General features: G+C 35.6%; 1 non-coding gene across 1 annotated transcript; it reads right to left on the minus strand.

Moving 5' to 3' along the window:
* Positions 1 to 204: 204 nt before the first annotated feature.
* Positions 205 to 335, minus strand: LOC141425365 (small nucleolar RNA SNORA51). The gene has a single exon (XR_012450421.1). It is a non-coding gene; the product is annotated as a small nucleolar RNA SNORA51 (small nucleolar RNA).
* Positions 336 to 13,212: the final 12,877 nt, after the last annotated feature.

Here is a 13,212-nt window from a genome sequence, read left to right on the forward strand (position 1 = left end):
CTTAAAAAGTTTTTTATTTACATGTATAAATTTAAAACATATCAGACCATAATATATCATTTCATTCTATGTGTTTGTGTGTGTGTGTGTGTGTGTGTGTGTGTGTGTGTGTGCTTGTGAATGTAGCACACACTTACATAGATAAATCCCATTTCTAAAAATGTGTCTACTGGCTCTGCCTAAGTGACATTTTTTTCTCCCACCCCATGACTTCCCAATCACAATGTATACCAGGCACAGGGCCTAGACAGAGGTATATATAGGGCTGGTTTACTTTCTCTCCTTTTTCTATATAGACAGTATAAGAGCACAAATTTGGTAAGCACCAGGAGGCACTAAGTGCCATTAATGGGAGTGGATCTGCCTGTCCTTTTACTCTTAATTGAAAGAAGCTAACATAGAAATAATTGAGTGGTAATAGATTTTAGAAATATTCTAATGAAATTCTTTACTATCTTATTTTAAGAATAATAACAAAATGGCTCTCATAGAGCCAAAAAGCATAACATTTACCCACTGTTGGTTAACATCAGAGCTCACAGTTTAAGTGCGGGAAATCAAATTTTAAAAATTTTACCATCTAAATCTAAAAAAATTGTACATGTAGCATCTAAGGTAAGAAACATTTGCTTTTAACTTTTAACTTTCTATACCAAAACATGGGCTCTGAAATTTATGAAACTTCTTGATTAACTGTCTTAATACAGATGGTTGTGAGAAAAATTGGGCAGCACCAGGGAAATCAAAGTACTAGGAAGCAATTGTTCCAATATCTGAAAACTCAAGTGTATTCTCAAGAAGAAACTAGACTCTATTCAAACTATATCCTCTTTACTATTAGTGACTGTGAAATTCCCTAATGGAGAATATGTAGGAATATTAGGAGGCAAAATATACTTTCTAGGTATCATGGCCTAATTACTGAATACATGTATTACAAAGGGTTCCCCCAGAGAAACAGAATCAATAGGCTAAATATAGACATAAAAGAGGAAGTTTGTTATGGGAATGGGCTTATACATCTGAGGAGGCTGAGAATTCATACTATGTACCGTTCACTAGCTGGAAAACTAAGAAAGGAAATGAGGAGATTCCCGGTCCAAACCCCAAACACAAGAAGAGAAAAAGAATGGCCTCTCAGTATAAGTTCTGTTTGTTTCAGATATCTTTTGTGGGGTGGCAGGGGTGGTGGTGCTGTGCCAGGGATCAAACTTAGGGCCTCATGTAGGCTAAACAATCACACTACCACTGAGCTCTATTGTCTTGTTCCCAGTATAAGTTCTAAAATCCAAAGGCCAGACAAAAGGGACCTCCAAAGTCCCAGGACAAGTCAATATGTGTTTTCTAGCTTGAACCCTCAATGGATTGGATACTGCCCATAAACATTAGTGATAGATTTTCTTTACTCAAACTACCAATTCTAATACAAATGTAAATTTCTTCCAGAAATACCCTCACAGCCACACCAAGAAATATTGTTTCACCAGGTAACTGGCTCTCCTTTCACCCACTCTCATAAACCATCATGGTAGGTATAAGTCAGGCATAAATGCTTGTTAAAAGTAGACTTAGTAGACTTACATAAATGGCACAAGTATCATTTATGTAAGATAAGTAAGACTAGACTGCTCATTTCAGTTATTCTCGCTTTCTTGGACAGCAACCTCACAATGTTTCTGTACAAGTATGTCCCCATCTACATACAAATGACCAACCAAGAATTATGAGACAAAAATTAACATTATGTCTTTTGTTGTCTTAATTGTCATAGAGTTCTTTGCACATTTGGGTGAAATGATTAAAAAATGTCTAAGTGAATTAATGTAGGATTATGGAAGTGAGGTAAAAGGTAAGTTAGCCACTACTATGTTTGGGATACATTTATCATTCTAAAGATAACTATATTACTTAGATAAAATAATACATTCAAGGGACTTAATATTTACTGTTACCTTAAAATTCACATTTGCATGCCTAGTCCAGTTAAGAAGAATCCATATTTTGTTACTTTTCCTTTTAATCAAATATATTATTTTAAGATAATTGCATATTCATATTCAGGTATGAGAACTAATACTGCAAAATCCTATGCAACCTTTACCTACTTCTTCCCACTATTAACAATTTGCAAAACTATAATATACTACCACAACTACCAGGACATAGAAATTGACACAGTGAACATTCAAAGCAATGCTATCACAGGTAGGATCCTCCGTGTTTTCCCTTTACATCATAATATGCCTTATCATTCAGTTCTCCTCTACCCTATTTTAACCATTAGCAAACACCAACATGTTTTCCATTTCTATAGTTCTGTCTTTCAGGAATAGGATATAAGTAGAATCATAGAATATACGCTTTCTTGGGATTGTCTTATTTTACTTATCAAGATTTTTTTTGTGATTTACCAAATCTTTTTTGTCAGTGTCAATAGTTCATTCTTTTCATTGTTGAGTAATATTCTATGCCAAGACTACCATGATTTGTTTAGCCATATACCTATTATAGGACATCCAGATTGTGTCCAGGTTTTGGTTCTTCCAGGAACACTTCTGTGCAGGCTTTTTTCTGAATATATTTCTCATTTATGATAAATTCCCAAGAATGCACTTGCTATTTTTGTGTGTGGTACTCAGGGCCTCCATCTTGAGCCACTCCACCAGCCCTCTTTTTGTGATTGGTTTTTTCAAGATAGGGTCTTTTGAATTATTTACCTGGGCTGGCTTCGAACCACAATCCTCCTGATCTCTGCCTCCTGAGTAGCTAGGTTTATAGGCATGAGCCACTGGCACACAGCTGCACTTGCTACTTTTGGGGGAAATTGCATATTTAGATTTTTAAGAAACTCCAAAACCATTTTTCAGGCTTACTGTTTTGGTATAAACATTTCTCTAAAATTCATTTGTTCAGGCCAACACTGGTGCCTCAAGCCTATAATATCAGCTAATTGAGAGGCAAAGATCAGGAGGATTTCAGTTTGAGAACAGCCTGAACATAAAGTTAGTTAGTGATACCCCATCTCAACAAAATATGCTGGGTATGATGGTGTGCTTATAATTCTAGCTACTGTAAGGTGTAGGTAGAAAGATTATAGTCTGAGGCCAACCCCTTGCTAAAACAAGAGACACATTCTGAAAAACAACCAAAATGAAAAATGGCTGAAGGTTTGTCTCAAGTAGTTAAATGTACATGCCAATGGTCCTCAGTTCAAACTACACAAAAATTAATATGTTCAAACATAATCACCAATGTTATACCATTAAGACCTGGGGCCCTTCAGATGTTTAAGTCACATGAAAAAAAACACTCCCATGAAGGTGATTAATGATTTTCTTATAAAAGAAGTACAAAGAAGCTCTTCACACCTTTTAGCATGAACAGACATAACAAAAGAGCACCATCTTGAAAACTGGGACTAGGCTGTCACAAGACACAGAAAGTGCTGATGCTTTGAACTTGGATTCCCACGCTACAGAACTGTGAATGATGAGTATCATCGGTTTATAAATTATCCTTTCTAAAGTATTTTTCTTAGAGCAGCAGGAAGGGAATAAGCAAGTCACTGTAACATTTTACATTGCCACCAGCAAAGTATGAGTGATTTCGTTTTTCTGCATCCTCTCTTCTGCCCTATTTTTTCATTCACCCTCCATCATTTTTACTACTTCATTTTTAAATCCTAATTAATTTTGAAGCTCCTAATGTACTCTGTATGAATGCTAGTCCTTTTTATGTATAACATGATTGGTGGTGTAGATGATGTCAACAATTGTTTTTTACTTCATGTAATGATCTGGTTTGGTTTTGAATTAGTGAATTTGTTATCACTGAGTTACATCCCAAGGGCAGTGGTAACAATCAGCTCCTCAATATGCCACTACCCAGATTTGCAAGCATATTGAGACTAATTCAATTCAAAGATTTCAGGTGACTAAAACCTTCAACCAGACTCGGGTATGGTTTGATTAATAAAGCACTGCCAAGGTAGCATTGGGGAATGAGTTCAAAATTGACTATCTCAAAAGTAAATAAATAAATATATAATTATACAAAGAAATAAATAAATTGCAACCAATGACATGGTTTCACATGAGAAAATCTTGACACATAAACACACAACAAATCTGAAAACACAAAGCAAAATGACACCTCAAAAAGTCAAAAAAAAACACATAATAAAGAATCTGAATGATAATACCATGAATGAAATCTCAAATATTACACTCAGAAGACTGATGGTAAGAATCATCAGTAACATTACAGCAAGCGAAAAATATTGCAATGAATTGAAAGGGAGTATGAAAAATAGTTAAATGAATTTGAATAGAATACAAATTAAAAGCTAAATAAGAAAGAAGATGTAATATGTGAAAGGGGAATTCATTAATGATATAAAAATCAACTTGAAACTCTAGAAAAGAAAAGCTGTATAAGTCAAATTTTTTAAATTGCATTAAAACCCTGTCCAATAGACTGGATCAAATACAAGACAGAATATTAGGGTTTGAAGACAAGACAGATGTAATTTTTTTAAAAATCTGATGAACTTAAAGAAAAATGAATGGAGAATACAAATGAAACATGCAAGACCACTGCGACACCATTAAAATACCAAATCTATGAATTGTGTGCATAAAAGAAGAATATGCAAAATATAAAGTCATAGGAAATATGTCCAATAAAGTAATAGGAGAAAATTTCCTAAATCTTAAGAAAGAGATGGCCATTAAGGTACAGGAGGCCTTTAGGACCCCAAATAATAAAACCAGAATAGAACCTTCCCACAGCATACTATAGTTACCAAACTAAGTATACAGAACAAGTAAAGAATATTGAAGCTATTAGGGCAAACCCATGAGAAAGATTTCTCAACAGAAATTTTAAAAGGAAAAAAGACATGGAAGGATGCATTTCAAGTTCTGAGATTAAAAAAAAAACAAACCTGCAAACCTAAATTACTCTACCCATCAAAGCTAACCTTCATAATTAAAGAAAAATTAAAACCTTCCATAATAAGTAAAAACTAAAGCAATTCATGACTACTAAAGCAGAAGTTCGGAAGATACTTAAAGTAATCCTACAATGATAAAATAAAAACAAGCTAAATCTAAAGATGGTAGATGGAAAGATATAACAAAGATCACGGCAAAAATTTCCAAAATGGAGAATAAAACAGCAATACAAAAAGTATCAATAAAGCAAAGAGTTGAATGTTTGAAAAGATAAATAGTAGAGACAAAACTTTAGCAAAACCAGCCAAAAGGATTAGAGTGAAGACCCAAATTAATAGAATTAGATATGACAAAGGGGTGTCACAACAAATAAAAATGAAACAGAGGATTATTAGGTAATACTTCAAAATACAATATTCTACTAGACTAGAAAACACAGAAGAAGTAAATTTTAACATGCATGTGATCTATGAAAATGGGTCTGAGAGAATATTAACCATATAATCAGATCTAAGTAAGCAATGACAGTGGAGCTGTAATAGTCTCCCAATAAAGGAAATCCAATGACCATATGGATTCACTGCTAAATTATACCAAAACTTTAAAGAATGGACACCAACACTCCTCAAAATAAAAAGGTAAGAAACACTTCCAAACTCATCCTATGAAGCCAGTATTACCTTTACACAAAACCAAATAAGGACATGACAAAAAAGAAAATTATAGGCCAATTTCCATAATGACTAGACACAAAAATTCTCAATAAAATGCTTGCAAACCAAGTTACACAACACTTCAAAAGATCATACATTATGGTTAATTTGGATTTACCCAAGGATGTAAGGATGGTTCAACATACACAAATAAATTAATGTCATAGAGCACATAAACAGAATAAAACAAAAATACATAATCATCTTAATAGATGCAGAAAAAAAACTTTGCCAAAATTCAATGTCCCTTCATATTAAAAGACTTGAAGAAACCAGGAATAGAAGCAACATACTTCAATATTATAAAAGCTATATACAATAAATCTTGTCCTAATACATGCACCTTGTCTTGGAACCCTAATAGTCTGCCTTCAATTTGATCTATTCTACTAGAGAGGCTTTCCCCTGAGATTTATATTTGATGTTTTGAGCTTTTCATTTCCAAAATTTAGGTTTGATTCTTTTTCAGGATTACTGTACCTTAATTGAATTCCTTTTTCATACCCTTCATCGTCTTCTTTATTTCATTCAGCATTTTGTTTGTATTCTCTCTGAGTTCATTCATCTGTTTATTTGTATCTTCTTTTAATTCATTCAGGTTTTTATATGTGCCTTCTTTAATTTTGTTGATCATTCATTTATTCATGCTTTTGAGTTCTGTGTATAGGTTTTCTTTCTCTTCATTATCCTTAGGGTCTATTACTGTTGGGTTATTGACCTATAGAGGTGTAATGTTGCCTTGACTTTTAAAAAATTTTTTATGTTTCTGCATTATAATTAGTGCATCTGAACCCATGTCATAAGTGGAAGTCTTAATCACTTGTAGTTTTACAATTGAAATGTGTCAGTGTTCATGAAGCTCTGTGTAGTGGGAGTATTAAAGTAGTCTCTCACCCCAGAGTTGGGGGATAGCTCAGTAGCAAACATTTTGCTCATGTGCTCTGGCCACCAGGTATGATCCTTAGAAACATTCAGATGGAGGAAAACTAGCTGATGCCTCTCATATTTCCCTGTGTAGGCCTTGATGGTATATGTGGATGAGAGGCTGATCAAGGGTCAGTAGGCCACTTCAGTCCTGCTTCCACATTAGAAGCTTCTCTTCTTTGTGTGCTGGCTACACTGAGCTTTCTATCCTTGAGTCTGGTTCACACATGGTGCTTAGGTCCCATTTGTACCCTCATGGGCAGCACATGTACAATCTTTATTGTGTCCCCCAAATGCCTCTCATAATAGGGAGAAACAGAGAATGGAGTTCTATAATGGTAGTGGAGAACTGGGGAACTCAAGTGTTCTACATTCACATCTCATTTCTTTTGGACCCCACCCAGAACTTTATAACCCCATAAAAGGGTGGAGTCTGGTGGACAAAACATATCTCAGGTCCTCTGATCTTTATGTCCCACCTGGCAATAAGTACCACCCAGCCAACATATGACTTCTGGATGATTAGCTCCTGGATGATGATCACTCTCAGCCGTGGGCTTGCTGCTGTTTCTCCTATGATGCTTAGCAATGGTGCTTGCTCTTGCTGGAAAAGGCAGACTCACCAGTCACCAGTCCCTTCACTGCCTGAACCTGCTTATAATTCTCAGTAGGTCCACATCTGACCCTATCATTCTCTCCAACCATCTCACATGGCTATATGCCACCATGACCCTGTAGCAGGGTGTCCCAAAACTCGCTGAGTCATATTTTTCCTTGGTTTTCAGGTCCCCATGTACCTCAGTCTCAAATCTTCCTTTGCATCACATTCTTGTGGCTGGCAATTTGTAGAGCTCCTGCATTTGACCTACTCCATACTTTGTGCAGTGCTTGGCTTTATTTCTCAGGCAATGGGGTTTTCTACAGCTGGGGAGAGCACAGCCATAAACTACCCTGCTTTTCATGTCTCAAGTTCACATCTGCAAATTTGTCTGTGAGTCTATATCAGAACCTCTCCCTATGTACCACCACCTCACATGGCCATCTCTCTACCAGACACTGTGGCCTAGTTTCCTAAGACTCACTGAGCTGTGATTGTTTGTTGTTTTTACAGACCTGCTGTTCTCCTGAGACTTTTTTGCTTTCGAGAAGACCAGGAATCTTTTTGCTTGTTTTTTTTTTTTTTGTTTGGGCAGCAGTGGGGTTTGAACTCAGGGCCTCATGCTTGCTAGGCAGGCTCTCTTACCACTTGAGCCACTCCACCAGCCCTTGTTTGTTGTTTTTGTTTTCAAGTCTACCCCTGGAGTGTGGGAACACCAAATGCCAGGTCCTTCATTACCAGAGCTTTGGTTGCTCGAACTTCTCTTCAAGTCCATACCAGACCCACTACCTCTCCACAACCAACTCCTGAAGCTGTCTCCTTCCTAGACACTGTGGTCAAGTGTCTCAAGACTCTCTGAGCTAAGATTGTTTTTTCTAGTTCCCAGGGGAGCTCTGTGTCAGACCCTATTGGCAGCAGACCCCACAGACAAAGCCCACAACTCATGGAACCTGAAAAGTTTCATTTTCATTAGAATTCATTAAAGAAAAATTACTAAAAAATTACTAAAATTACTAAAAAAGGGACCTAAATCACAATGTAGACAGTATATTCCTGTTTTTACAACTTCAACAGTGATCTATCTCGTGGATCACATTTCCTTATAGTTCTCTGTAAAACAGGGGTTTAGGGAATGTGTTCACTAAAAATAAACCTGAAAAAAACAACCCTCATACTTCATGTGGACCTGCAGGGTACAAAGGGGAAGGGATAATAGGATAAAACTTGTCACCTCTGTCTTCATTTTTAACCTATCTGCTTTGCCTTAAACTTCGTGAGATTCCTGCTGAATTCTGCATGTACATATGTTGAAGACTCAAGGATAACTGAGGTGTTTTGAAGATTTACAGACACATTTATAACTTCTTATTTCAAATCCTCTGGAATGTCACCTACATGTCTTCAATCATTGCCCTGTATCTCCTAGGGCCCATGATGTCTTACAGCCATGATGAGGATGGACTCTGACCAGAGCAACCATGTCATGGGAACCAAATTAATCCCATTAGATTATAGAAAACTGATAGACAAAACATCCTGTGAAGTAAATGGAAATTATCCTTCAGCTGTATCATTTTCCTGGACAAAAATTGGAGGCAATTTCCTTGACACTACAGGAAGATTTTTCTCCAGGTGCCAAGCATCAATGTCTTCCCTGACACCAAGAACAAATTATGTGCTATGAGGAAGTTTCCCTCCAAAACTTGTCATTGTTCTTTCCCCTGTATACAACCTCAACACTGCTACTGTCACCCAAAAACATGTTCTCCCATGTGTCCACAGGGAAATTAAAATGCTTTTCTGTTTCACTATCAAGTTTGCCTGTTTTTCTTTTAGGATGAGTGGATGAATCTAGTCAGTTGAGACACCTGAAGTTGGACTTGTGCTCTCAGACTCTAATAACTTATACATTCTAAAATCACTTCTGGGTGGCCAATGGGCACTTCCCATTAAAACTACCTCTTTAAAACATGACGTCTGGGCCCATACACTACTGATCTCTAAGGCTGTGTTATACATTCATTGCAAACCACTAAAAGAAAATTAAACATACTTAACCATGCATAAGAGTTTTTCATATTCTTAGTACTTAACTTTAAAATATTTCCAACAATTTGGAGAAGACTGGAGCCAGGTGGGAGTTTTCCTTTCACATAGCTTCTATTCCACAAATAAGAAGAATGAAACAACAAGTCAAATAACCACGAGCATGAAGAGATCCATTGATATACTTTGGGTAAGTGCATTTGACAGCTTTGACTACAAGGATTCTATTAATACTGTGCACACTGGTCACCAAACAAATGCAAAGTCTATGAACTGTGGGTGAATTGTTTGCCCAATGTTACAAATATACTATTTTTCCCGCTCATAAATTCATAATACAGCTGTCATTCTAATTAAAACATAATTTACCCTAGTTCAGAGAAGGTATGAAAGCTATCCAATATTCAAAGGACTAGCTGCAGCTCATGAACTTAAGTAATAATTAGAAAAAATGCCAAAATTCATCATCACCTAAATGAAGAAAGAAACATTTTCTTACTGTATTTTCTTAGAAGATATGATGGGAATGTCCAAAGATTGCCATCTGGGGATAAAGAACCAGTCCTTTCTTAAAGAATTTGGAGATACCCCAATTCTCTTGGCAAAGTTCCTCCAGCTGCAAATAATAATAATAATGTCCAAAGGTCTGAATGGTTAATAGAAAAGTCTTCCAAATACATGAATGAAAAATAGACATCTATAACCTACCCACATCAAGGAAATAAACCACTTTCCTTTAAACCACTCAAACACAACAGAGGAGAACCCCTTTTCTACACTTCCAATATTCTCTACTTTGTACATCCATTCCCAATGAGAGTCCTGTAGTCACAGGCGCATTGTGTATTCTCACATGGGGTGAATTCAAATCTAAGAATATTAGACAGTGTCTAAAATCACATAAATATGAACACTACTCCTCCCTTTGTTATCTCCCCACTTCTAGCCCTCCCCAACCCCTAGTAATTCCTAGTCTACATTCATGTCAATGAATGTTATTTTTGTTGTTATTTGCTTTCGCATATGATAGAAAAAATGCAGTAGTTGTCTTTCTTCCTGCCTTACTTCCCTTAAGCCCTCTAATTTCATCCATTTGGCTGCCAATGACAGGTTTTCATTCTCATTTATGGGTGAGTAATATTTGACTGTGAATTTTTATTACATTTACTATTTCCACTCCTCTTTGATTGGCATCAAGATCTATTCCATATCTTGTCTATTGTGACCAGTGCCAAAATAAATTTGGAATGCTGGCATCTATTTGATGTATTAATTCCATTTTCTTTGGATATGTAAGCAAAATTGGGCTAGCTGGATCAAATGACAATTCTATATTTTTAAGGAACCTCATGCTGTTCTGCATAATGGCTGCAGAAATTTACATCCCCACAAATGGTGTGTGAAGGTTCCTTTTAATCTAGATCCTCACTAGCATATTGAGGAAATCCAATAGGAAAACAAAAATCTATCTTGAGAAACAAAAAAATTAACTCCTGATGAAGCCAACATAGAGAAAACGTTAAAAATAATGATAATCTCAGATAAATTTAACTTCATAAAATGTTCAGTTAAAACCAAACACTTTCTGGAAACTAAGAATACCCTTGCAAAAATATTTTAAATAAATTGATATGATCAGTAATAAAATAGATTTAGCTAAAGTTCAATATATTCAACAGAAATACCAAGCCAAAGTTTTCCAAGAACAGAACACAAATATATAATGTTGAAAATAATAAGCAAAATTAAGGGGTGTGAACACTCATTCTAGAATTTTTAGTTAATTTCTAATAAGTCTTTCAATGAGATAGTAATAATGGGACAAAAGATATCTGGCATATTTAGGGTAGCATGGTCTCAGACTACAGGAAGTGATAGAGGAAAAAAATGTTATAGAATGAAAAATATTAAAACATACCATCTGTATATGACTATAATATAGTTTACTATACTGAAAGCTGTTGAACATTAGGGGAGCATGGTTGTAGAGGATGAGTAAGTAACAAGAGTTTATTTGATTAAAGCATGATGCATGCAGGCCTGAAGTACCAAGGTGAAACCCTCTTGGACTATCAATAAACACTTTTAAAAATGAAGGACAGACAGGTAAAATAGGTATTTTCCTGGGGCAGATACCAATAGGAGGAGGATGGGCATAAGGAAAGGGTGCATAAGGGTGAATATGGTGGGTGTATTTTGTATCCATATATGAAAAGAGAAAAATGAAATCTGTTGAAATTGATCTAAGAAGGGGGAAGAGAGAGAATGATGAGGGGGTTAAATTAAACTGAGATAAATTCTAAGCCATATATAAATATCACAATGTGTCCCCCTATACCATTATTATATGTGAACAAAAAAGAAAAAGAAAAAGTAGTAATTATTTGCTAGACATGATGGCTTAGGCCTGAAATTCCAGCTATGTGTGAGCCATAGGTAGGAGAATCCTGCTATAAGGTTGGCCTTGGGCAAAATGTGGGAAGCCTTATCTGAAAAATAAAGTAAAGCAAAAGGCAGGATATGTGGCTCAAGTAGTAGAGGGCTTGGTAGCAAGCTCATACATAGCCCTGAATTTAATTTCCAATACTACCAAAATAATAATACTAATTGAACATAAAATCAAGGAAAGAAGATTAAATGAATAGGTGGCAAAAGTTGTCTCCCATCCAGTGGACTGTCTCTTTATTCTGGTAATTGTTTCTTTTGTTGTGAAGAAGCTTTTTAATTCAATGCAGCCAGATTTAGCAACTCTTTTTCTCATTTCCTGGGCAACTGGAGCCCTATAAGGAAAATATGTGCCTATGACTATGTGTTCAAGAGCTTTCCCTATGTTCTCCTATAGTAGTTCCAAAGTTTGACATCTTACATTAACATCTTTGATTGATTTTGGGTTGACTTTTACAGGCGAGAGATACAGGCCTCATTTTAGCTTTTATTTTTACCAATAATTAACAGACTGAGAAAGAAATCAGGAAATCATCCAATACAGAATAACCTACAAAAAATATCATAATAAATAATACTTGTGAAGGTAGAGGATGTAAGGATATGTTTTGAAAGCTGTTGAAAATGGAGGGGTGGGAGAGAAAGGGTATGGTATAGTAATGGAGGTTGAACTGACTTTGGTAAAGCATGCCCACAGTGGGGACACATCAAGAATCCCCTTTAAACATCAACTTAGAAATTAATAACAAAAGATGGGACTGTAAAATAGGTACAGTGTAGGAGATTCTTATAGGAGGTGGGAAGATGAATGAAGGAGATTAAAGTAGTTGGATATGGTTGGTGGACTTCATATATTCATACAAAATAGAAAAATGAAACCTCTTGCAATTGCTTCAAGTGGGGCATGAGGAAGTTGGTGGGGAGAGATGGTGGAGGCAATCTACACAATGTACAATGTAAGCCTATTTGGAATGGTCACAGAATCTCCCCTGTACAATAAATATATCCTAATAAAAAAGAGAGAAATACAAAAGGTTCAGAATAGCCAAAGAAATTTGAACAAAAAGAGCAATGCTTGAAATATCTCAATAATTAGAGTTCAAATTATACTACAGAGCCATAGTAACTAAAGCAGCATGTTAATAGCCCAAAAACAAACATGAAAATCAATGTAACTAAATAGAACATGCAGAAATAAATAAATCCACACAATTATAGTCATTTGATTTTCTTACACTGGAGAAAAGACAGACTAATCTAAGAACTGGTGCTGGGAAAATGGTTATCTACATGCCACAGTCTGTGAAACTTACAAAGCACTATTGTGAGTATTATATTATTTGAATCTCATAAACAACCCATGAGACAAGTATGAATGTCTTTATTCATTTTACATGGGAAAAATGAGAATCGCAACTGAGGAATTGGTGCAGCATGCTACTGCCAAGGCAGGATAAAGAATCCAACACTGATTTTATAACTTCTGAACTCTACTGGAAAAAATTTAAATTCAGACATTAAATAAATATTA

The sequence above is a fragment of the Castor canadensis genome, chromosome 7 (genome assembly GCF_047511655.1).
Source record: "Castor canadensis chromosome 7, mCasCan1.hap1v2, whole genome shotgun sequence".
Classification (NCBI taxonomy): Eukaryota; Metazoa; Chordata; class Mammalia; order Rodentia; family Castoridae; genus Castor; species Castor canadensis.